Source organism: Musca domestica, unplaced genomic scaffold (assembly GCF_030504385.1).
Source record: "Musca domestica strain aabys unplaced genomic scaffold, Musca_domestica.polishedcontigs.V.1.1 4, whole genome shotgun sequence".
NCBI lineage: Eukaryota > Metazoa > Arthropoda > Insecta > Diptera > Muscidae > Musca > Musca domestica.
This window is the reverse complement of record NW_026712328.1, coordinates 21001941-21027477: the sequence shown is the minus strand read 5'-3', so window position 1 is coordinate 21027477 and position 25537 is coordinate 21001941.

Genomic DNA, 25537 nt, shown 5'->3' with positions numbered 1-25537 from the left:
AATGCAAAAAGACATAATACCCTGATCAACTTGTGGTGTAGGGTATAAATATAAGTTTTGGTATACACAGAACCAATTTGATTTTTGATTAGGACTTAAACGCTGTTTGGCTTCAATGAAATATATTTGCAAATAGAAAACTTTGCTACAAATTTTTTAACACCTAAGTTTTGTATACAGGCTAGTCCCGTTTGAAGAATTTTAATATCAGTCAACGCTATCCTATCACATCTTCACACCAGATCTTGTGTTGGTAGAAATATTGAGATGTTGGAAATTTGAAGGCAATCGAACTCTTTTTTTTTCATATTGTATATGAATTATAATTCTTTAATTCGTGGGAGAAGTACTAGAAGGAGTGAGTCGATATTATCCATCGTGGTACCTGGCCTGCTGGCCTAACATATGCAAAGTTTGAACTAAATCGGATGATCATTTATTTTAATGAGCTAAATAAGTTTGATAATATTATTGCGGTGTAGCAAGTTCGGATGCTTCCCTCGAGAATAATCGTGCCAGACGGAAAGATGGGCAGACGGACACCCCTAGATCGACTCTATATGTCCCAGAACGGATTTGGTACAACGAGACCTAGGGTCTAAAACCGTTATTTCGTATCAAAAAATATATACATACATACGCTCTTTAGCCACATGACTGCGTGTAAAACATGTAGTTGGGTCCAAATTCACAACTTGTATTTTATAATGAGTTTTCTAAATTTTTCACCAAATGTAAACATAGTTTGTCATTCCGGTTCCTTTGTTAAAAGGAAACAAATGTAAAACAATTCTGAATTAATGACAAATTTTAGACACAGTGTGGTTTTTTCAATTTTTAAAACAAAAATTTAACGGTTTTTGCTGCTCAGAAAAAAACCGTGATTCACGGCTTCAGAAATGTGGGCCGGCGATTTTTATGGTTATACTTCCCATTATTGATTTGAAGGTGTATTAGATATATATTGATAATGTGAGTGGGAAAAACTTATTATTTGATTTAAACTAAATCATATGAGTTATATAAAATGCTTTAAAACAAACAAGTAAAAAAGCAGATAAGTTCGGCCAGGCCGCGCTTTTTATAACCTCCACCATTTGAAAGAAACTGTAAAAATTTAAAAACAATGTCGTCTGAAAATACCGCTCAAACCCGTTATATGGGGGCTATACGAAGACGTGGTACTGCATAAGTAATTTGTGTCATAGGCTGTAGTAACTGTTCAGAACTTTATATACGACATTTGAAACAATTCCAGTGAATAGCATCGCAAAAGTCAAAAAATATCGAATAGCGAGGTGTACCTTTATATGGGGGCTATACGACATCGTAGATCTATATAGATAATTCTCTTCTAGAGGATAAAGTACTCACAAGAAACTCCTTGTGTAAATTTTCAGACAATTCCGTTAAAAAAATGGCTAAAATCATAAGAATACCGAATTTCGGGGGTACTGTTATATAGGGGCCCTCCCTACAAAACAAAACAAAAAAAAGAAATCCATTAAAAATTCTGCTAAAATCTTAAAAATACTGAATATCGGAAGTTGCCGATATATAGGGGATATACGATATTGTGGACCTATATAGACAATTCTCATTCAGGGGGTAAAGCACTCACAAGAAACTCTGTGTGGAGTTTCATCTTATCTTAATTCGTTTCGACCGTAGCGTGATTACAACAGACGGACAGACGGACGGACGGACAGGCCTAAATCGTCTTTGAATTTTACACTGATCAAGAATTTACATACCTTGTTGGGTCTAAAGCTATTATTTCGATGAGTTACAAACGGAATGACGAACTTAATATACCCTCCATATTTATATGTGCATATTTATATACGCAAAACTCCTTATCGGTTGATTCCATTTTGCGAACATAAATGGTGTAGTTTCAACACCAAAAATTCTACAGGCCTAAAATTAGTTTGAATTATTTGGTCTAAAATTCGTTTAAGGACCCCACCTAAAGTTTTCTGATTTGTCTAAAGATGTGTCATATCATGTGTGAGTTGCAATAATTATGTAGAATGGTGATATAAAATTGTTCACTTCATAACTCATACATTTGTTAAAAAACAAGAATTCTTCTCTGAAAAACAATGTGGTTTTTGTTGTAATATTACTTATTGCATTCTAGAAACCTTGGCCACTTATTTAATCGATTTTGCTAATATTATTCCTATAGGATATAATTATATTGCAATATAACATAAGTTAAAACTAAATTTTTTTATCCTAAATTTAAACATATTTTTTTGAATTCCAAAAAATGTCTGTAAAAATTCCTTACAGTTGTCCAGGAAAAAAATATTCCATAAAATAAACTTAAGCAAAAGAAAATGAAAATCTCAAAATTTATGTTGAATTTTATCGCTACTACGCTCGTTTCCTTCAGCACAGACTTTGCAATTAAGTCCAAGAGAAAAAAAAGAAAAACAAACAAAAATAAAGAATCCAACCAACCTTCGTTCTTATCATTTTGTCCGTCCTTAATTTCTTACCTTGCCATTTGTAGATGTTGCCCTTGGTACTTTAATATATTCTTGATGAAGTCAATGCTGCTGCCGGGATGGTGGTAGCTAGGGGTTGATGGCAAGTTTCTTGCCCTAAGCCATCAGTGAGGCAAGCGAAATACGGTCTGCACTCCTGCTTTCGGTTTGCTTCATACATAATTTGGCAACATATTTTTGTTGTGTTGTGTAAATTTTTTATAGGTGATCCACTTAAGAGAATGACACTTAAAGTCATCATTACAAGTATTTTTATTGCAATAATGGCACATCTTGCACATAGTTTTGGCAATTTACCTTATCCCTGATGATATTCTGATTGCCATTTTGATGTTGCTTCTGTTGCTGATAATGTTCCCTCTATTCACTGCGGCATGTGTTGCGTATTCAGAAGGGTGCTTTCATTAATACTATGCTTTGGGAATGTATGATAGCAAAGGCAAGGAAGAACTTACATTTCGAAAGGAATTGATGCTTTGATGAGATTTTGCTTTGTATTACACAGACTTCAGAATGTTCGATGCCCTGACACTTAATCAAACCATAACAAATTAGTGCTCAATATGAAAACACAGGGAATATTAATGGGAGCGTGTATCGATAAATTTTTCATTAGGATATACAGGAACATCAAATATTTACAATATGCCGTAAAGACCAGAAAAGGAAAACGACAATTTATATTTATAGGTATTTTGTAAATGTCAGAAATATTTTTGCATTCAAACACATATTTAATGACGTTGTGCCAGAAGTGCGTAGGAAGAAACGTGTTACACATGTATAAGCTAATGGGTCTGAGCCATACAAGTGAACAAACATCGTTAAGAATCGAATTATTATTATGACCTGGAGATTTCGGCCGGGCCGAACATTTAATACCCTCCACCATTTGGAAGGATCTTGAAATTTTTCAAATAAAAAATCCGAAAACTACCACTCAATTGAAAACCGTTATATGGGACTATACGAAACCGTAAGCAGCTTATGAAATTTTTGTCATAAGCTGTAGTACCCATTGCGAACTTTAAATATGAAATTTGTTACAACTCCGGTGAATAATGTCGCAAAAACCATAGAAATACCGAGTATCGGGAGGGGTTAACGAAGACGTGGACCTGCATACGAAATTTTTTGCCATAGGTTGGGTACTACAACTACGTTAAGATCTTTTAATACGAAATTTGAAACGATTCCGGTAAATAATGTTGCTGAAATCATCAAAAATACCAAATGTCGGGAGGTACCGTTATACGGAGGCTATACGAAGACGTGGATCTGCATACAAAATCTTTTGTCATAGGTAGTACCCATTACGGACTTCAAATACGAAATTTAAAATAATTCCGGTAAATAAAGTCGCTAAAATCCGAAAATACCGAATATCGTTACGAATTAACGAACTTAACCTGCCTACTGTTAAAATATGCATGTATGCAAAATTTTAGCCTTCCATCTCAATTCGTTCGAAAGATAGCTTGATTACAGCAGACAGACGAACAGACAGGCGGACATCGCTAGATCGTCTTAGAATTTTACGCTGATCAAGAATATATATACTTTGTATATACTATGTAAAATTTCGAGGAGTTACAAAGGGAATGACAAAGCTAATATACCCTTCATAGAATGGTGGAGGGTATAGAAATAGGGAGAAAAGGCTATGACGATCGTAATATAATAGAAATGAAATAATTAATTCCATAGTTTACAATATCTAATGAACGTATATTTTATATTAACATATTTCAACTCTTTATATTGTACATACAGAAATTTAATTTACATAATAAATAGGTCGTTATTGTGAGGAAAAAGTAACCTAGGTCAATCATATTGTCCCATGCAACGGAATCAATTAATTTTAATATTTTTAAGGTATATAATTAAAAATCATAATTCTATTCGAAAAATAACTAAAAGGGATTAAAACTCGACACCGACTTCGGATATATTTCATATTTAAAAATATTTATTGAATTATTTTATCTGAAGCAGGCTATGAGTCGAAATTAGTGCCCGACTTTGACGAAATTTTGCATTGGATTTAGGTAGAGGTAAAAATCAAAGTATAGATGAAGTGGGCCGAAAAAAAAAATTAAATGCTGCAAATTTCACAATTATATACTGTTTGACCCGGAATTCTGAATGGATTCTGGAAATTTTATGTGAACTCTAAAACAAAAAGTGAAATTTCTAATTTCTGCAGAGAGTTACTCCACGACGAAATAAGTGTTTTAGCTAAATATTCGTGATATCTATATTTATCAATATTGTTTAATGCTTGTTCTAACAGAAGCCAATATACTATTTGAAGAGTCAAGTGGATCAAAACTAACATAAATCAAACCAGTAAAGAAAGGCCAAAGTCTGGCTGGGCCGACTTTATGATACCCTACACCACTTTCCATATAAAGAACAGTTGCATATAACAAATAAACTTTTTATGGGGAATTTATGAGAATTAAAACATACCGTCTATAATCGTTAAATCAGTTACAATTTAAAGCCGAAATAAAACTAATATATATCAGGCTTCGTTTGTGCCAATTTGTTGAAAATCCATTCAAATCGGGTCTTATATTAAACATTTCGTTCACAATAAAAGTGTAATTGGATTAAGAAATATATGATCGTATGAAGAATATAAATAAGGGGTATAGCTATATCTGAACCGATTTACACAAAATTTAACACATATGTTTCTAGGCTCAATTTGTTTAGATGTGCCAAATTCCATCTTATTTGGGCTAATAATAAACATTTGGTGCACAATACAAGGCAAATCGGACGAAGATATTTAAGGGAGCTATATCTAAATTTTGACCCACTGTCTCCAATTTCAATAGGGTTCCTTGTTGGCCCAAACAAACTTTATTTGTGAAGAGTATGAAAAATGTCGGATATAGCATCAAATGTTAGAATATGTTTATATTTGTTCGAATTGGTCTTCTTTGGCACGAACTATGGCTTCAAACGGCCAATGAAACCATCACACGCTGTCCGAATGTTACTCTGCGGTATTTTGGCCCATTCCCGGCGAAGCGCTTGCTTGAGATGATCGACACTTTAGTATTTTTTAGTACCAGCCTTACATTCCAAAATACTCCAGACACAATAGTCCAAATGATTGGTATCCGGAGATTTTGGTAACCACCATTACCATGGCCGGCGCTTGAGTTCTGGTGGCCAACCGAAGGTGCACAGTTTCAGCTGACCTCTTTGGCAATAAAGACGGTCATTTTGTTTGTTTACATACTGCTGGACAACGAATGTTTTCTCATCGGAGAAAACCAAATTCGGCAGTTCACCACTTTAGGCCAAGCGAAGCAACTCTTTAGCTCTGTTGAGTCTATTTTCATTCTGTTGCGGTGTAAGTTCTTGCACTTTTTGGGATTTCAATGGCTTTTTTTCAATATTTGCCGAATGGAATATTGCTATATATTCAGCTCACGAGCCATTTTTCGTCCTATGTTCTGGTGGCCAACCGAAGGTGCACATTTTCAGCTGACCTCTTTGACTATAAACACAATCATTTAGTTTGTTTACTGCTAAACTGCTGGACAACGTATGTTTTCCCATCGGAGAAAACCAAATTCGGCAGTTCACCACTTTCAGCGAAGCAACTCTTTAGCACTCTGATGTTGGTTGCAGTTTTTTCATCTCACCCTGTACATTATGCATGCCATAGAACATCATTCTAAAACATGAGTGGGAAGTACCAGAAGGAGTGGGCTGATGTTGCCCATCTACGAACTCGATCTATGTTTGACAATAACATTACGATGTACCAATTTTGGACAAAATTGGATACTCCCTTCGAGAGTTATCGTGCGCCCCAGCCAGACGGACGCTCAAAAGTTTATGGTCATTAGAAAATGCTAAGTCTTTGCACTGTCGTAAACTCTAACCACCTGCAAAAGTCTTATGTTACCGATCTCCGAACTCGATCTAAGATTGATAATAATATATTGATATAACAAGTATGGACCAAATTGGATATTCCCTTCGAGAGTTGTCGTGAGCAGCAGCCAGTAGGACAGACGGGCCGACAGACAGACACTCCTATATCCACTCCAAACGTCCTGAAAAGGATCTGGTCCAGAGAAACCTAGGATCGAAAACCGTTATTTCGATGAGACACGTTTTGGCCGTATCAAATGCTATATACCCTCTGTGGCCATATAACTGAGGGTATAATGAAAAAAATGTATATCACAAAATGTAACAAAAAATATTCACATTTTTTATACGATGTTATCCTTCTCCGCGAAGAGGCCATTCATAATTGGGAAGAATTGCCAATTCTCGCAGTTTAATGAAAATTTTTTATATAAAAATTATCCGATGACTGTCCAAATTAGTGAGCTTCTGCCCTGACTCCATGAAAAATTCCGTCGGTTCGTCTATAATTGTGACCTGTAGAGCGGTTGAAATCAGGAAATGGTTCTATTTTTGGTCCAATTGATCCCCTAAATAGTTTGATATCATCTTCCAAAAAGGGCACCTATTCTGAACTTAATACCAAATTTCGTGGGAATCATTATTGTGTGATTATAAATAAAATTGGACTGACGAACATACATAGCTAGATCTACTAGGGTCGGCAATATCCTATGTCCAGGACCAATACTTCGAGTTGTCACAAACAACAAATATTTTTGTAGGGTATAGAAAGTGAAAATATATGACAGATATGATATAAGAATATGATACCAAAACATGGATCTAACTTCCCAGTATTACAAATATAATGTACTTGGTTTACTTGCTGCACCCTAATACACTTCCCCTCTTTTCACCCTCTGTGTTCTGATATCAGTCAATATTTTTGCCAAAGCCAAAAAGGAAGCGGAAACATAATGAACATGGCAGACGGAAAAGGAGAACGAGTATCATTAAAATACACAAATGATGCCAGGATCCAACAAAGCATGGAGCATGCCCATGGCGTGGGTGCCGAAGGAGGACTTGGTAAAATTATTGTATTTTCTATTCACGGGTATCTTAAATTCAATGTGTTGATGATATTTTCCATTGAATATTGAAAAGTGAGGCATGGAGAAATTCAATGATAACATTGCGGACAAAAGCACGAATAAACAAGTAAGCAAAGGCTACAGTCGAGCGGGGCCGACCGTTGAATACCCTACAACACTATAATAAACGATACAGTTTATATAAGCGAGATACTCGAAAGAATTCCACAAGATATTGTGACAAATAATTAAAGAAAACCATCAGGTTTCGTTCTCTAATTTTCGAATAATAGCAACTTAAACTAATTTGCTCATTTCCAATTTATTGGTAGATGTTGCACGTAAATGGTCTTCCTAGATCTGGAACCAATATTTCCCAAAGACCTATAATCTCTCAGAAGTGGCAAAAGATTAACATTTATTATTGGTTTTTGACTGAAACGCATCTATATGAGATACAGACATTTGACTATATTCTTCAACGAAATCAGCGTTAACGAAATTGTCAGAAGTGCGTCTTTCCTGAATTTGTGAATTCTCCAAAAAGTCACTGGAATGGACATTTTCGTATTTTGTCTACAAAAGTTGGCAAACTCCTTTACACATTTAATATTTTTGGATGACCATCCAAAACTGCTTGGCTTTTGTAATGTCCGGTAACCCCCATTCAAATGTGCGTGAAGATCGGGCGATAATTACGACCTGCTGACAATTTTGCAGTTTTTTGGTCCATTTCAACCCCTGAATATATGGCGATCATCTCCAAAAAGAGTAGGCTTCTATTCTGACCCTCATCTTATCCCCATGCAAAATTTCGTAAGGATCGGGCCATAATTACGATCTGTATATGATATCCTGATATCCTAACTACTTAGTTTTGTTAGCTGTAGAAATATTACCAAATGTTTAATTCAAAATGAAAATATGCCAAAAATATGACAAAATGGAAAAAATATGAGAAAATATTACAAAATCAATATTTTCATCTTTAGAGAGATATTTGTATGCGTTTTTTATACGTTTTTCCTTTCCTGCCAAGAGGCCATTCTGAATTAATGAGAACTGTCGAAATCAGTTCAGCCGTTCTCGACATATATGAGATCTTTCAAGAATATCTTCTTTGATAGACATATATATCGCATATATTTGCTATATATTCGATTTTTTGGATCTTAACATCAATGTAAAGATCAGAAGTAACCTTGTCATGGCTTTGTGATTTCGCCGGGATTTAAAATATTCGCGTTTTATGAAAAATTTTGAATTTTTTCAAAAAAAAAAGATATTGCCTATTTTACCCGCTAAATATTATCCGATGACCACCAAAATTGGTAGGCTTCTTCCCCGCCCTAAACTCTAGCTACATGCGAAATTCCGTGTCGATTGGTCTATAATTGCGACCTGTATAGCTACTGCAAAATCCGACATTTTTTCAGTATTTGGTCCATTTCAACCCCTAAACATTTGGCGATCATCTCCAAAAGAAATAGGCTTCTATTCTGACCCTAGACCCACTTCCATTCTAAATTTCGTGAAGATCGGGCCATAATTGCGACCTGTAGAGTGATTACAAATTAACATGGACAGACGGACAGACGGACAGACGGACAGACGGACGGACGGACATACATAGCTAGATCGACTCAGCTCGGCGAGCTAGGAAGATCCATATATACTTTCCTATATGGGAAATCAATATTTCGTGGTGTTACATAATTTTTGGCCCAATCAAACTTATAATACCCCCAACACATAGTGTTGTAGGGTATAAAAACAAACAATTCATAGCGCATTGTTGGTTCTTTTCTGAATACCGGAAGACAGACTATTGTTTGGATGTATCTGTTTGTATGTGGCATGGAGATGTAGCCAGACAGAGAGACAGCGAGTGATGAGTAGTGCTTCTGTAAATTGACAATTAATGTCAATTCAAATGGCTTTCAGTTTAATTGTGTTTTGCTCCTTTCTTTTGTTTGTTTTCTTAAAATGTATTGTATGACAGTCAGTTTGTTTGCTTTGTCAACGGGCGGTAATGTTTGGATTTAGGGTGAAAATATTTTCGTAGCGTGATTGGGAGTTCGCAATGTGGGGGTTATATCTTTGGGTGTCCTCAAAATTTAATTTAAATAACAAATTTAAATAAATTCTAATTTAGAGGTTTAAGAAATCTTATATGTATTCTTTTGTACATGTACATTGCTTTAAAATGCATATTCATCTAAGTTCTGTAAACACAGTATGTACTAGTGTGAGGGTGAAAATTGTTAATGATAGGATTTGGCTCAAAGTGCTTCCAAGAGGCTGAGAATATTACTATATTTTTTAGTATAATACTCTTACCCGACATTATATAACAATTTATAAATTATACATAACAATAGGCTTAAATTCTGACTCTAAACCTACTCCCATGAAACATTTCGTGAGGATCGGACGATAATAAATTTCGGAAATCGGATAAAAAATTATGCTCACTTTTTGACATATTTTTACGCGATTTTCTTAGATTTTATCTATTTCTGTCAAAACAGTTGATGAGAATTGTCAAAATCAGTCCATCGGTTCTTGATTTACAAGCGTTGTAAATAACATCCATTTATTTTACACATAGAGTGTATCTACTTCTCTAGAAAACCTATATCTTGACTATCAGCATCACTGTGATGGTAAGATTAAAAATATTCGCGGTTTAGTGGAAAAGTTCGTATTTTATGATTTAAAGTTAAGGTATATTTTACCCGCTAAATATTGTCCTACGACCAAACAAAATGATAGGCTCTTGCCCATCCCAAAACTCCAAAATATTTTGCAATCATCTCCAATAGCAATATGCTTCTATTCTAAACTCCACTTCATGCAAAAATTTCGGGCCATAATTGTGACCTGTAGTGTGATTACAAATTAACATGAACACCCCATGTCCAGGACCAATATTTCAAGGTGTCACATAATTTTTAAACCAATCAAACTTATAATAACCCCAACACATTCTGTTGTAAGGTGTAATGACGTTTTAACTTTTAAATAACAGGATCCTCATAAAATCGTGTAGAATGTGTCCTCGCTCGCCAATTTGCCTACCGATTATCCGAAAAAATGTCTCATTACCAAGCAATGGGTTTATTAAGCACTTTTTGTCCCCAGTAACTACTTATCTAGCAACATTTTAACCTCCAATTTTAAAATGGATATATCATGGGAAGTAATTCATCATGTATAACTACAAATATGTATATAACAACTCTTTGGTATTGAAACATTTTTATTTTTTTATTTTTGATTGTTAAGATTTTTAACATTGTATTATTAACATTGTTTTTAATATTCATACGGTTTGATATTTTTATACCCAACACCACAAGGTGGTCAGGGCTGAACAGATTTTCCTGACTACAACTATCGCCTGAAAGAAACAGGCACCAGATATTGCACCAGAATCGAAGATACCTCCCAAAAACTTGGATTTTATATGCACATATCAATTGATCGATTAGAGATAAAGTCTCCAAATTTGGAATGCGTAACGGAATTTTGAAGAAAAATAAATTTGCCATAGTAAAGTTGAAATCGGTTCAGATTTGAATATAGCTCCCATATATATTTTCGACCGATTTCGTTTATTTGATGCCTCAAACACGATATGTACGTTCGATTTCAATGAAATTTGGAATGTGTGACGGGATTTGGTCCGAAAATAAATTTGTCAAATTATATTGAAATCGGTTCAGATTTAAATATAGCTCCCATATATATATTTTCGGCTGATTTCAAGCATTTGATGCTACCAAACACGCTATGTATCCCCAATTTCAATGAAATTTGAAACGTGTGATGGATTTTATCTAAAAAAATAATTTGTCAAATTATATTGAAATCGGTTCAGATTTGAATATAGTTCCCACACATATTTTCGGCCGATTTCATGTATTTGATGCATCAAACACGCTATGCATATCAATGAAATTCAGAATGTGTGATTGAACTTGGTTTAACGATTTATTTATCAAATTATATTCAATTCGGTTCAGATTTGGATATTGCTCTCATATATATTTTCTGCCGATGCATATTTGATGCACCAAACGTATGCCCGATTCCAATGAAATTCGGCTTGGATCTCATATATTTGATGCACAAACACCACACATATGTCCGATTCCAATGACATTCGGACAGAGAGACGAAATTTGAAACAAAAAAAATTGACAAATTATATTGAAATCGGTTGAGGTTTGGGTGTAGCTCCCATACATATTTATGTTACGCACCAAACACGATATTTATATCCGATTCCAATGAAATTCTGTGTGTGTGAAGGAATTTGGTTACAATAATAAATTTGACAAATTAATTAGAAATCTGTTAAGATTTACATATAGCTCCCATATATATACTCTCGGCCGATTTCACACATTTGATGCACAAAACACGGTATATACCTCTAATTTAAATGAAATATGTATGGTTTGACGGAATTTTTTTTCTCAGGGTCAGCTGTTCACGCGTCGGTAGACCGAGGTATTTGTCTGTGTACGCATAAATTTATTACAATAATTACTTTTTTTATATTTTTTAATTTCTTTTTCTTAACCAACAAATATTCGTATATACAATTTTCAATGTATATAAAATCAAAAGGGGTAGCGAAGCGCACCGGGCTTAGCTAGTTCTACTATAATACACAAATAGAAAATTTCAAATATTAATCTGTCAATACCAACTTTGAGATTTTATCGCTTTTCATGGTCTAACTAAACAGCTTCCACTCTATGTTTTCCTTTATGTTGGATTCCATATTAACTCCACTGTGCTTCATCAGCTATGAATGGCATCCATACATACGTGCCCACCCTAACCAGAACCACACAACCTTATGTATGTGTGTACCTTAGCTCATATGGTAGTATAATCATGCTCACTGCAGTGGATTAAACTTTCCACATGAGTTTGTGTGTTGTTTCGTTAACATTTCAACCAAATGGGGGGCGACTGTTAATGTTTCTTTTAGTGTGTCTATTGCCCTCATGATGGCGTTATCATTTCTTGCAAAGTTCAATGTGGTGGAATTAATGGAATTGAAATTCATGTGGCATGAAGAGTGCAACTTTTGCAGGATGTTTTTATTTTACTACTACACCCACAGACATTTTCATTTGGTTGATGTAAAATTTATAATGTCTGACATGACATGGGCACCAATTCGATTTCTACTGCACCATTGATTTTCCCAGAATGCTGGTTGGATATTTTTTGCAAACCAGATAGGGGTGGCTGAATTGTTTGGGGATGTAGAAACATAAAGCCAACATATTAATGGACTTTTATTTAGCATGGACATATGTACATCTTTATGACATTGTACATGTTGCATGATTTTGCGACTCCATCTAAGTCAATGTTTGTTGTATGCGGGATTTAAAGAAATTATATTAAAAATGAAATAATATGTACTACTGATGTATATTTGTTATAAATTAAATGCAATTAGCAATATTAATCATTTATTTACAAGTCTTTCAGAGGAAGAAATTATAATGCTGATATACGCTTCTTACGATCCCTTCATGCCCTATAAAGCGTACATCAATTTATTTCAAATCGCAACAAATTTTGGTAAATAATTTTAGCTGCAATTGTGTGCTGTTGCACATAAAATATGAAAAAATGAATGCATTTTCAAAACTCTGCATGAACTGCTACAAAATCAAATCAAAATCAAATAATCAAATTACTACTTCACATAAAACAACTTTAAATTAATATAACATATCCGCACTGCGAGGACTCCGTTCGCCTAATATGTTATAGTTAAGTTAGGGCGGACCGTGTTTTTAATAACCCCAATATACGGAGAACTGTGAGGACTATTTTTTTCTCACAGGGGGGAAGCCCAAATACCAAATTTGAAACCATTCCGGGAGGAAATGTGACACATAAATAAACACCAAATATCAGGTAGTGCAGCTTATGGGGATAATACTAGAACTTGGATCTATAACGACGGGTGAAAATGTGATACATCAATAAACACCGAATATCGAGAAATGCAGCTCATGGGGACTGTAGAACTTGGATCTATAACGACAGTTCTTTGCAAGGATGTCCCCTACACACTGGGATAACAAACTTCTAATTTTCACGAAATTTGGTTTGAAGCTATGACTGAAACACCCTAAAACACTTTAAATATTTCAGTACGGTTATAATGGATACATACCCACATATGGACTAATATGGTCGATATTCAATGCATAAATATAAAATACATTTTAATAATACAATATAATACCCATATTAGAACTCTGTTTATGGCAGAAAAGTGTGATGGAAAGATAAACTGTCATCAATAGATGAAATGAAAAAAAGAAATAGAATGTAAACACCCTTTTTTATGAGGTATATTTTGTCTGTATTAAATTACATATAAACCCTTTGGGCATAAGAATATGAGGGTATGAATATAAAGTAATATGGACAATGTTTTGACAATGGTTACATAACTCATCATGACCTGTAAATATCAAATTTTACAGAAATCGGTTAGAAAATTGTGGCTTAATTCGTCAAAATACCGAATGTCAAAAGGTACCGATACGGTAGGATACGTGAGCCTACATATACAATGTTCTGCCATCGGAGCTAGAACCCCTTAGGAACTACAAGTACCAATTTTTAAACAAATCTGTGGGAAAATGTGGCTGGAACCATCAAAACACCGAATATCGAGAGGTACTGTTATATAGGGCCTATACGAAAACGTGGCAGAATACCCGCTAGAACCCGTGGGTGACTCTTTATATCAAATTTGGAATAATTCCGTGAAGAAACGTGGTAAAACTAATTAAAATACCGAATATCAGGAGGTACTGTCAAAGGGGGGTGCACGAAAACGTCGTCCTATATATACAATGTTCAGCCACCAGAGTTGGAAAAATCATCAAAAAAATCGAGAGGGACTGTTTTATGGAGGCTATAGTAAAATGTGGACCTATAAAGCCAATGTTCGGCCACCAGAAGTAGAATACGTTACTTACTTTTAGATAAGGAACAAAATTATTCCACTGACAGCTCATTATATTGTTTTCAAGCGTACAAAAGCATTTTGGTGAGAATTTTCCAGAAAAAATGTTATTCGTAATGGAATTCAAGCGTGATAGTGTGATTTCTTTATATTTGGCTGGAAAACCACAAGTGACTATCGTTAGAGCACTCCAGCATTTAAATGTGAATAAATCTTTTGTGTTTCGCACCATCGCTCGTTACCGTGATATTGGTACCGCAGCCCGACGTCAAGGAAGTGGACGGAAGAAAACAGCAACATCAGCAGAAATGGTTCGAAATGAAACGACGAAACCTGCGTCGCAGTGGCCGAAAATGGCTCGTGAGCTGAACATATGGCAATATTCCATTCGTCAAATATTGACAAATGAGCTCGGGTTAAAGTCATTGAAATTCCAAAAAGTGCAAGAACTTACACCGCAGCATAAAGAACATAGACTCAAAAGAGCTTTCGCTCGGCCGAATGTGGTGAACTGCCGAATTTGGTTTTCTGCGATGAGAAAACATTCGCCGCAGACCTTGGACATTGCAACAGGACACAGCACCATCGTACTCAGCACGCGCCACCCAAGAATGGTTACAAAATGCCAGCGCACAATAGCCACCAAAATCTCCGGATACGAATCCATTGGACTATTGTGTCTGGAGTATTTTAGAAAACAAGGTTGGTACTAAAAATAAAAAAGTGTCGATCACCTCAAGCAAGCGCTTCGCCGGGTACGGGCCAAAATACCACAGAGCAACCTTCGGGCAGCGTGTGACGGTTTCATTGGCCGTTTGAAGGCCATAATTCGTGTCAAAGGTGACCAATTCGAACAAACTTATTCTTAAATTTGATGCTATTTCCGAAATTTTTTTGTGTACATTCAATAAAATAAAAAAAGGAGGAATTATAGCGTTTGACTTTGTTGCAGTTTTTTATCCCTGCCTGTACGATAACGTTTTCGCGCAACCCCCTTCAACGGCACCTCCTTCAATTCAAGCAAACAATAAACGCAGTCGAATATTTTCAACTTTAAGTAAGAGTTCGAATCACTACGTTTATAAAATGTTCGAACGGGCTGAGTAAACTGAAAAAATGAGCTGATAGTACTGTTATATATGTTACACAAAAATGTGGATTAGAACTTCTAGTTTTTATCTGTAAAAATGGGAAATATCAATTTATAGTCATTTTAGATTAAGAGTCAGGTCACAATCTTCAAATTATCGGAAAGTATCGTTATATGGATACAATGTCAAATCATTGGCCTATATATACAGTTTCGTTAATAAACACGAAAGAAAGCATCTAAATATCAAATATCCAGAGCTACAGTTAAAAAGGGGGTTGATCCATCTTGACTCTTCATTGCTACATGATTAAATTCCTATTAAAACGAACAAATACCAAACTCTAGACAATGCTAAAATTTATTAAATAAGATGTTGCCATCAAATTGGAGCTTTATGAAAATTTGGATCACCAGTTAAGAAGTTGAATTGTCGATGAATTTTGGAGGATTCGAAGAATTGCCAATGTTACGTTTTAAATTTGGGGCAGAAAATTGTTGACATGTTAATGTTAACTTAAGCACTACAAGATGAGTAAAAACTATTAATGAATTTACTCAAAAGTTTCTTTTATCACAGAGATATTACTTGAGCTCTGCTGGTCAGCAACATATTTTCCTTATACATTTACTCCGGTTTAGTATCAAAGACAGTAGATATGATACTTCTCTAAAATAGTAAATATTTATAAAGCGTTCAATTATTTTCAGATTTAAAAATCCGAAATGAAAACTACAATTTTCCTTAAATTTTTAGTGGAGGATACACAAATCGTTGGGTGAGTATACTATTTTTTAAGGCTGCTTTGGTGCCAAATATATAAATTCTAAACTAGCCCTTTGGAGTGTCATCGGTTATTTGATCATGTACGACATGATTTAATACTTCCTTAAAAACTACTCAAGTTTCGTAATCTTTAACACCATTGTCCTTGCACACATAATTTTCATTCCCCTACCTTAAATATTTGACATGGTTGCTGGTTGGTGTTGTCGTCTTCTCCAGAAACGAAAATATTGTTTTTGTTGGCGCAGTTCAGTTTCAGTTTCTCGTCGTAGTTAATGTGAAAAGTTGAAAATAAACTTTGTTGCATGCCACATAATTTCCTAATGTCAACTTTTAATGGTTTGCTTCGCATTTCTTTTTGGGCTGCTCCTCTAGACCGAACACCCTCTCCATGAGCTATCGTGTTGCCATTGTCCAGAGGTGGTGGCCCTCCCATACGTGTTCGTCTGCAAGTTGGAATTTTGTAGCATTACACCGCCAGTTGATTAACGTTGCTGGAGCACGTAAACTTTTGTTGTCGTCGTTATAAATACTTTTGTTATTTTTTCGGGTTTTGATGAAAGTTTGTTGTAACCTTTATTTACAGCCAGAGAAACAGCAACAGAGAAACTATGTTTGTTTAAGTTGAATGTGTTCTTTTTTTAACTTTTGATTTATGACGTGGATGTTTCTTAGTTTTCCAAGAATTTTCAAGTTTACCAACCAAATAAATTCTCAGTTAACTAAGCGAAGACAAAAATGGAAAAGACGAAATTATTCGTTGGTAAAATTTTCACCAAACCCTTTTTCGAAAAGGTGTGGTTCGTCACAGGAACATTTTTATGTGTCATATCTTAAGACTAAAAATGAGATTGATTTGAGTCAAGAAATGGGTTTAAAATATTAAATGCGTTAGAATGAAAAACAAGATTCGAATGTATATATCGATTATAAGGACACACTTTCAGCATATAGAAAACTTTGCCGAACTTTGAATACCCTCCACCATTAATAAAATCCGTTAAATAAAATGCCGAATATATCCGTTATATTGGGGTCTATACGACGTGGACCTACATAGACCTTGTAAATCATAAGCCATTACTATATTCAAATTCTAAACTTGAAATAAACGTTAAATAATGTAGCTAAAATCATACAAATACCGTATATAGGCAGGTACCGTTATATCGGAGCTATATTTCCGAAGCATTTTCCACAAAGACCACAATTATTAAATATTGCTGATCAGCATTAAAATTATAATCGATGTATCAAACAGAAGAGTAACAAGTTAAATGGCTTTGGGCCAATCTCTTGATACCCTCTATTGTATTTATACCCTACACCAAATAGTGGAAAGGGTATTATGTCTTTGTGCTTTTGTTTGTAACATGGAGAAGGAAGCGAGATAGACCCATAGTTACTCTTGAGGATGTTCATAGAATCAAATTCTGAGCCGATTTATGCATGTCATATACTGCTCGAAAATACTTCTACCAAATTTTTAGAGATCGGTTGAGTTATAGCTATAGCTCCCATATATATGTTTTATCCGATTTGGTGTTAAAAGTCCCTCACAAACGTAATATGCATTCCACAAAAATCATTTTTGGTACCAGACATTACAGCTCTGAAATTAGCGTAACAAACTTGGTCAAGATCGGTTCAGATTTGGATACAGCTCCCACATATATCCTCAACCGATTTCGGATTAGTTGTGCACCAAATAGCCAATATCAGTCCAAATGACCTGAATTTTGGTATATCCGAGTTCAGTATAGAAGCTAGTACATTAAATTTTGTGAAAATCGGTTCAGATATAGCTATTGCTCCCATATATATGTTTCATTTGATTTGGTGTGTAAGTCCCTGACATTCGTAATATACATTCGACAACAATAATATTTGGCATCTGATACCAGCCAAATGGTCCGAATTCGGCCTCAGATATAGCAATAGCGCCTCTATATATGTTTCATCCGATTTGGTCTTTAAGTCCCTCATATTCCTAATAAGCACTCCACAACCGTGATAATTGGCACCAGATATCAGATACAGCCCAGAAATAGCTTTTTTAAATTTTATGAAATTGGTTTAGATTTGGATATAGCTCCCATATATATCTTCGGCCGAATTCGGGTTAATTAAGCTCCAAATGACCAATATCAGCTCAAATGTCTTGATTTTTTTAACATCAGAGTTCAGCCTAGAAGCGAATACATCAAATTTGGTGAAAATCGGTTTAGATGTAGCTATAGGTCCCATATATATGTTTCAACCGATTGGGTGTTTAAGTCCCTCAAATTCAATAAAATGCACGATACAAGAATAATATTTGGTGCTAGATATCAGATACAGCCTAGAAATAACTGTTTTCAATTTTATAAAGATGGGTTCAGATTTGGATATAGCTCCCATATATATCACTATCCGAATTTTGGTTTGTTGTAGTAGCCCAAAGGAATGGATTTTTGCACTTCCAACCGAATTAAGCCTAGAATCAAATTTTCGATAAATAACTTCTGCTTTAATCGACTTTTAGTATTTTTACCCTACAACACTATGTGTTGGGGTATTATAAGTTTGATTGGGCCAACAATTATGTAACACCTCGAAATACTGGTTTCCCACATAGGAAAGTATTATGGATCTTCCTATCTCGCCGAGCTGAGTCGATCTAGTTATGTATGTCTGTCCGTCCGTTTGTCCGTCTGTCCATGTTAATTTGTAATCACTCTACAGGTTGCAATTATGGCCCGATCTTCACGAAATTTAGTATGGAGGTGGGGTTAAGGTCAGAATAGAACCCTATTTCTTTTGGAGATGATTGCATAATATTTAGGACCAATCGACGCGGAAAATAGCATGGGGCTAGAGCTTCGGGCTGGGCAGAAGCCTTCCAATTTTGATGGTCATCGGGTAATATTTAGTGGTTGAAATTGGCAATAAAAGTCAAATTTTCTATTAAACCGCGAATATTTTTAATGCGGCTAAATCCCAAATAGACGAACAGGGCAATTCTGACCGTTACGTAGATACCGAGAGTAAATATATCGGATATATATAGCGAAATACATACAATGTGTATAAACAAAGGAAGGGGATGTGAGCTAAAATGCTTATATCACAAGAATGGCTGAACTGATTTTGACAAATTTTATCAATTCTGAATGTCATCCTGGCATAAAAGAATAAAATCTAAAAAAAATCGCATAAAAAGATGCCAATAATGTTAATATAGATTTTGTAGTGTTTTGAGACATTTTTTTATTTTTTCATATTTTTTATCGCATACGATTTTTTCAATTTGACTTAGAAAACCAAATGTGGCTATTTTTAGAGCACTCCAGCATTTAAATGTGAATAAATCTTTTGTGTCTCGTACCATCGCTCGATACCGTGATACTGGTAGCTTAGCCCGACGTCAAGGAAGTGGGCGGAAGAAAACAGCAACATCAGCAGAAATGGTTCGAAAAGTAAAGAAGCGACTTGATCGAAACCCGTGTCGCAGTGACTCGTGAGCTGAACACATCGCAATATTTCATTCAAATATTTAAAAATAAGCTCGGAGTAAAGCCATTGAAATTCCAAAAATTGAACAGAAAGAAAATACGCTCAAAAGGGCTAAGGAGTTGCTTCGCTTGGCCGAAAGTGATGAACTGCCGAATCTGGTTTTCTCCGATGAGACAAAATGATCGTGTTTAGTTGCCAAAGAGGTCAGCTGAAATTGTGCACCTTCGGTTGGCTACCAGAACTCAAGCGCCGACCATGGTGATTGTGTGGGCCGCCATAACAGCTGATGGTCGCTCTCCGCTCATATTAATCGACCGTGGCATTTGGCCGCAGACCTTGGACATTCCAACAGGAATCAGCACCATCGCACTCATAAACGCTCCACCCAAGAATGGCTACAAAAAGAGGTTCCTCGCTTCATTTATAGCGCACAATGGCCACCAATATCGCCGGATACCAATCCGTTAGACTATTGTGTCTGGAGTACTTTTTTTTTTAAACAAGGTTGGCACAAAAAAGTACCAAAGTGTCGATCAAGCGCTTCTCCGAGAATGACCCAAAATACCGCATAGGAACATGTGACGGTTTCATTGGCCGTTTGAAGGCCATAAATCCTGCCAAATCTAGACTTATTCTAAAATTTGATGCTATTTCCGACATGTTTTGCTTTTATTCAATAACATTAAAAACAATATGTAAAAATTATGGCGTTTGACTTTGTTGTAGTTTTTTATCTCACCCTGTATAAGGGGACTATTCCTAAAGTGGTGTATCCCATTTTCAATTTCATAACATTTGCAAACATCATCAAAAAAAATTGCACACACACAAATACTCTAAAGAGGTTGCCTTTATTTACTGAATAAATATTTGACTCGACGACAACAACAACCCATTTTCTCGAGCAACAATAACTGTTGTAAATAATTCTAAAGCCAATTTCTAAATAAAGTTTCTTTAATTTTAAATTCCGTGAAATTTTCCAAACAGTATAAAATAAGTAGGGGTTCAATTACTTAAATAGCAATTAAGGAAAGTGCACATTATCGTTAAAAATTGAGTTGATGCCAAGTTCTGATTCCTTGTGAAAAATATTCGCTACATGGTCAAGGAGTCAGACATTAAATTAAATGCTGCTGCTGTTAACTATGGTGATTATGATGATGACTTCGAGTCGGGGCTCCTGTGTGGAAATTCTAAATTTTTGGTATGTATATACACGCTGCAGTTTTGTTTGTCATGAGAATCATCATGCAGATACCACTCTTTTTCGTCTTCTTTAGTGTATTTCAAGTGCAACGAAAAATATTTATGATAGTTATTTGGCAGTATTTCTTTAAAAATGTATGTGTGTTCCAAAGGACAAGTGCACGAAATTGACCATAGCAATTGCCTGTGCAGTGAGCTTACACATTTCACAAATTATTCCCTTTAGAAATGGGAAAATTTTCAAAAGCATAAATTTAAAGAAGCTTAAGTCAATAACACAAATCACTGGGGCACAATGGCGACCAACCATAATGGAAAATGGAAACCCTCCTTCTGTTTAAATCCTTACAAACCGGTATGAACCCTTAAAAGTTTTTGGCTGATATGCAAAATAGTCACATATGCGAAGGAGGAGGTGGTACATCTATGAATGTGATTATATTCGCATATATCTATATTGTCGACCGGCAAACAAGTAAAAGTCATTAAATCCTTTTTGAGAACCAGTTGAAATGCGGGAAATCCTCGCCACCCTTTATTTTCTAAATGGTTTTGTTTCCCTTTCTTTTGTTCAGAATAAGCAAACAAGGAACGCTTGAAATTAAACATTCATATGCATACATATACATACCAATATGCATATATGTACGAGTACCCTTGTATCCATCTTTTGAGGGCTTAAAAATTCGCCACCTTTATTGCCAAACGAAAGAGTGTTCTGGTTTCGAATGATGCGACATCGGGAGAATAAAATAACACAATGCACCATTAATTTTTTCCAATTTTTATGAACTGAAAGTTCCACTTAAATAAACCGTACATCTCACTATTCCTATTTCAAATCGAAAAGGTACTAACAATTGAGGGATTCTGATATTTGGGTTATGGAATATAATTTTTGGAAATTTGAACTGCAACTGTACCAAAGAATTAAAATGTAAATTCAATATTAAATGTTATTTTGTAATACTAAAAAGTACTAAGTTGTACTTAAACTCACTTCTGTGTACGATAGACGAACCAAAGCGGTATTGGGAATTAGAACAGCAACACATATACAAAACTTTGGTATGAAAATCAAGTTTGGGAAGGTGGTTTTGTAAATGATACAGGTTGGTACTATATTTGTTACGAATTTGAAATGTTGGTATTGAGGTCACTGCTAGTGGGTAGGGTTTAAAATCAAGAGATGTTTTTGGAAATTCGCACTAAATATTTCAAACAATAATAAAATGCACTTAATGGCCATTCATTAGAATTAAGCGACCGAGAAGAGCTACAGCTCTGATTTTTATACTCTACACAATACTATGGAGGCTATATTACGTTTGTCGTTCCGTTTGTAACTCCTCGAAACAAGCATTTTAGATCCCACAAAGCATACATGGTGAGATAAAAAGAAACTGCAAAAAAGTCAAACGCCATAATTTTTACATTTTCTTTTTTAAATTTTATTGAATGAAAGCAAAAAATTTCGGAAAGTGCATCTAGTCTTTGAATAAGTTTAGATTTGTTCGAATTGCTCAGCTTTGGCACGAATTATGGCCTTCAAATGGCCAATGAAACCGTCACACTCTGCCAGAATGTTGCTCTGCGGTATTTTGGCCCATTCCCGGCGAAGCGTTTGAGGTGATCGACACTTTTGTATTTTTAATGCCAACCTTGCTTTCCAAAATACTCCAGGCACAATAATCCAACGGTTTGATATCCGGAGATTTTGGTGGCCATTGTGCACTGGAAATGAAGCGAGGAACCTCATTTTGTAACCATTCTTGGGTGACTCGTGCTGAGTGGGATTGTGCTGAGTCCTGTTGGAATGCCCAAGGTCTGAGGCCAAAATGTTTGCGTGCCCAAGGCTTTAATAAACCCTCCAGAATATTTTCGCGATAATATTCGGCATTTATCCTGATGCTGTTATGGCGGCACACACCAACACCATGGCCGGCGCTTGAGTTCTGGTGGCCAACCGAAAGTGCACATTTTCTCTTCGGCAAGCATTTTATTTATTTACAAACTGCTAGGCAACGAATGTTTTCTGATCGGAGAAAATAAAATTCGACAGTTCATCACTTTCGGCCAAGCGAAGCAACTCTTTAGCTCTTTTGAGTCTATGTTCTTTTTGTTGCGGTGTAAGTTATTGCACTTTTTGGAATTTCAATGGCTTAGCAACGAGCTCATTTTTCAATATTTACCGAATGGAATATTACGATATGTTCAGCTCACTAGCCATTTTTCGGCCACTGCGAAGCGGATTTCGATAAAGTAGCTTCTTTTCTTTTCGAATCATTTCTGCTGATGTTGCTGTTTTCTTCCATCCACTTCCTTGACGTCGGGCTACACTACCAGTATCACTGTAACGAGCGATGGTATGAGACACAAAATATTTATTCACATTTAAATGCTGGAGTGTTCTAACGATAGCCACTTGTGGTTTTCCAGCCAAATACAAAGAAATCACACTATCACGCTTCAATTCCATCACCAATAACTTTTTTTCTAGAAAATGTTCACCAAAATGCTTTTGTACGCTATGTGTTCCCTATGTTTAAGCAACATATTTTTAAAGAACTCTTCATGTAGATCCAAGTGAAAGTGTAGTCCATATAAAACTGTACCTTCGATAGTACTTTGATAATTTCGGCATATTTTCACTGGAATTGTATAAAATATAGTACTTAATGTTCACAATGGATATCACTTACACTGGCCGAAAATTACTCACACAAGCCCACGTCTTTCTATAACCCCCATTAAACGGTACATCCAGATATACGATATTTTGATAATCTTAGCTACACTTTTCATCGGAATTATGTTAAATTTAAAATTTAGAGTTCGCTATTGGTACTACTTTCTATAACAGAAAATTACCTTTGCAGATCCACGGCTTCGCATAGCCCCCATTTTAATGCAACCTCCCTTCAGTCAGTAGCTTATTTCAGCAATTTTTTAACCGAATTATCTCAAACTTGGTATTTGAAGATTGTAATAGGCACCGCACACACTGGCAGATAATTGATTATACAGGTCCACGTTTCCTAATAGCCATAACACATCTTATTCGGAATTTTTGAAATATATAGATTGATGTGGGTATAATATGGTCGGGTTTTGCATATTTCTCACCAGATTAAGTAGAATTTAAATTACTATCACCCCAAACGAAGTTTTTTATATTATACATGCGTTGGAAACGGACAACTTCATAGTCTTTTCGCAATACCCATCTACGTACACATATGTATTCAGGCAGCAACCAACGCCGCTCCGATTCGCCCCCACAAACAGTATTTCTCCAATTCTAAAACAACCCTTAAAATGTTAAGGATCACATTCTGCCTTTGGTGAGTTGTTTGTTAATCCTTTTGGCCATTTTATAATGTGTATATAGCACTTTATTATACCCACGGGCATGATTACCGTGAGCATCAAACAATTTTATCATTCTTAATCATCAGTCTAGAAATGTACAGACTTTTTGGGAATGATGGTGACATTTTCGTATTAAAAACCATATTAAGTTATTATCGGAAACTTTAAATGTTCGTTAATGGCTTTACGTACATTTAGGCTGAGAAGAGATGGTGTTCGTCTCCGGATTTTATTTGAAAATTCACCCTCCTTGTACCCTTCATCTGGTACAATGTAAATGTTATTTTATGCATCGTTTCAAATGAGAAAAATGATGTTTGTTTTTGAACATTCACATCCCTTAAGCTGAAGATTTTGCCTAGAAGTTTTAGTACTTTTGAGCAACTTTTCGTGCAATGGAGTAATTTAAATTTAAATTTCGATAAGACATGAGTGTGTACTGATTTGTGCACATGTTTAAGATTAGATGAGGCATGCAGTTTTGTAAATGTCACAAATCACATTAAAAAGACAAAAGAAAAATGCTCACATGAAAAAAAAATTAGGTTTCAAACTCATATAATAAAATATATTTCCAAAATGAATCTAATATGCGAAACTTATTTTGTATACCCTATAACGTTATATTTTGGAGGGATTATAGGTTTGATTGGGACAAAAAGTTTGAAACGCCTCAATATAGTCATAGACCTACAATATTACATATCGATCTTTCTATATTGCCAAACTGAGCCGATCGATGCTGAACCACTGGATTATAAGCAAAAACAAGAAAAGACATCAGGCTTAAAAATTACAGCATATTTTGTGTATGGATGTATCGAAAAATCATACATTGGACCTATTCTGCCCATAGGGTCTAGCTTAATTCCTTCTCTAAGCACACGTATGTAGCATGGTTCAATAATGACAGAGTTCAAATGTATCAATATATCAAACTTATAATTAATTAAACATTGGTGTCGATGTCAGTTAAAATATATAATTCAAAAGCTTTATTTACAGTACAACAAATAGCTTTATTTACAGTACAAACAATATCTAATTTAAACGGAGAACTCAATTCGA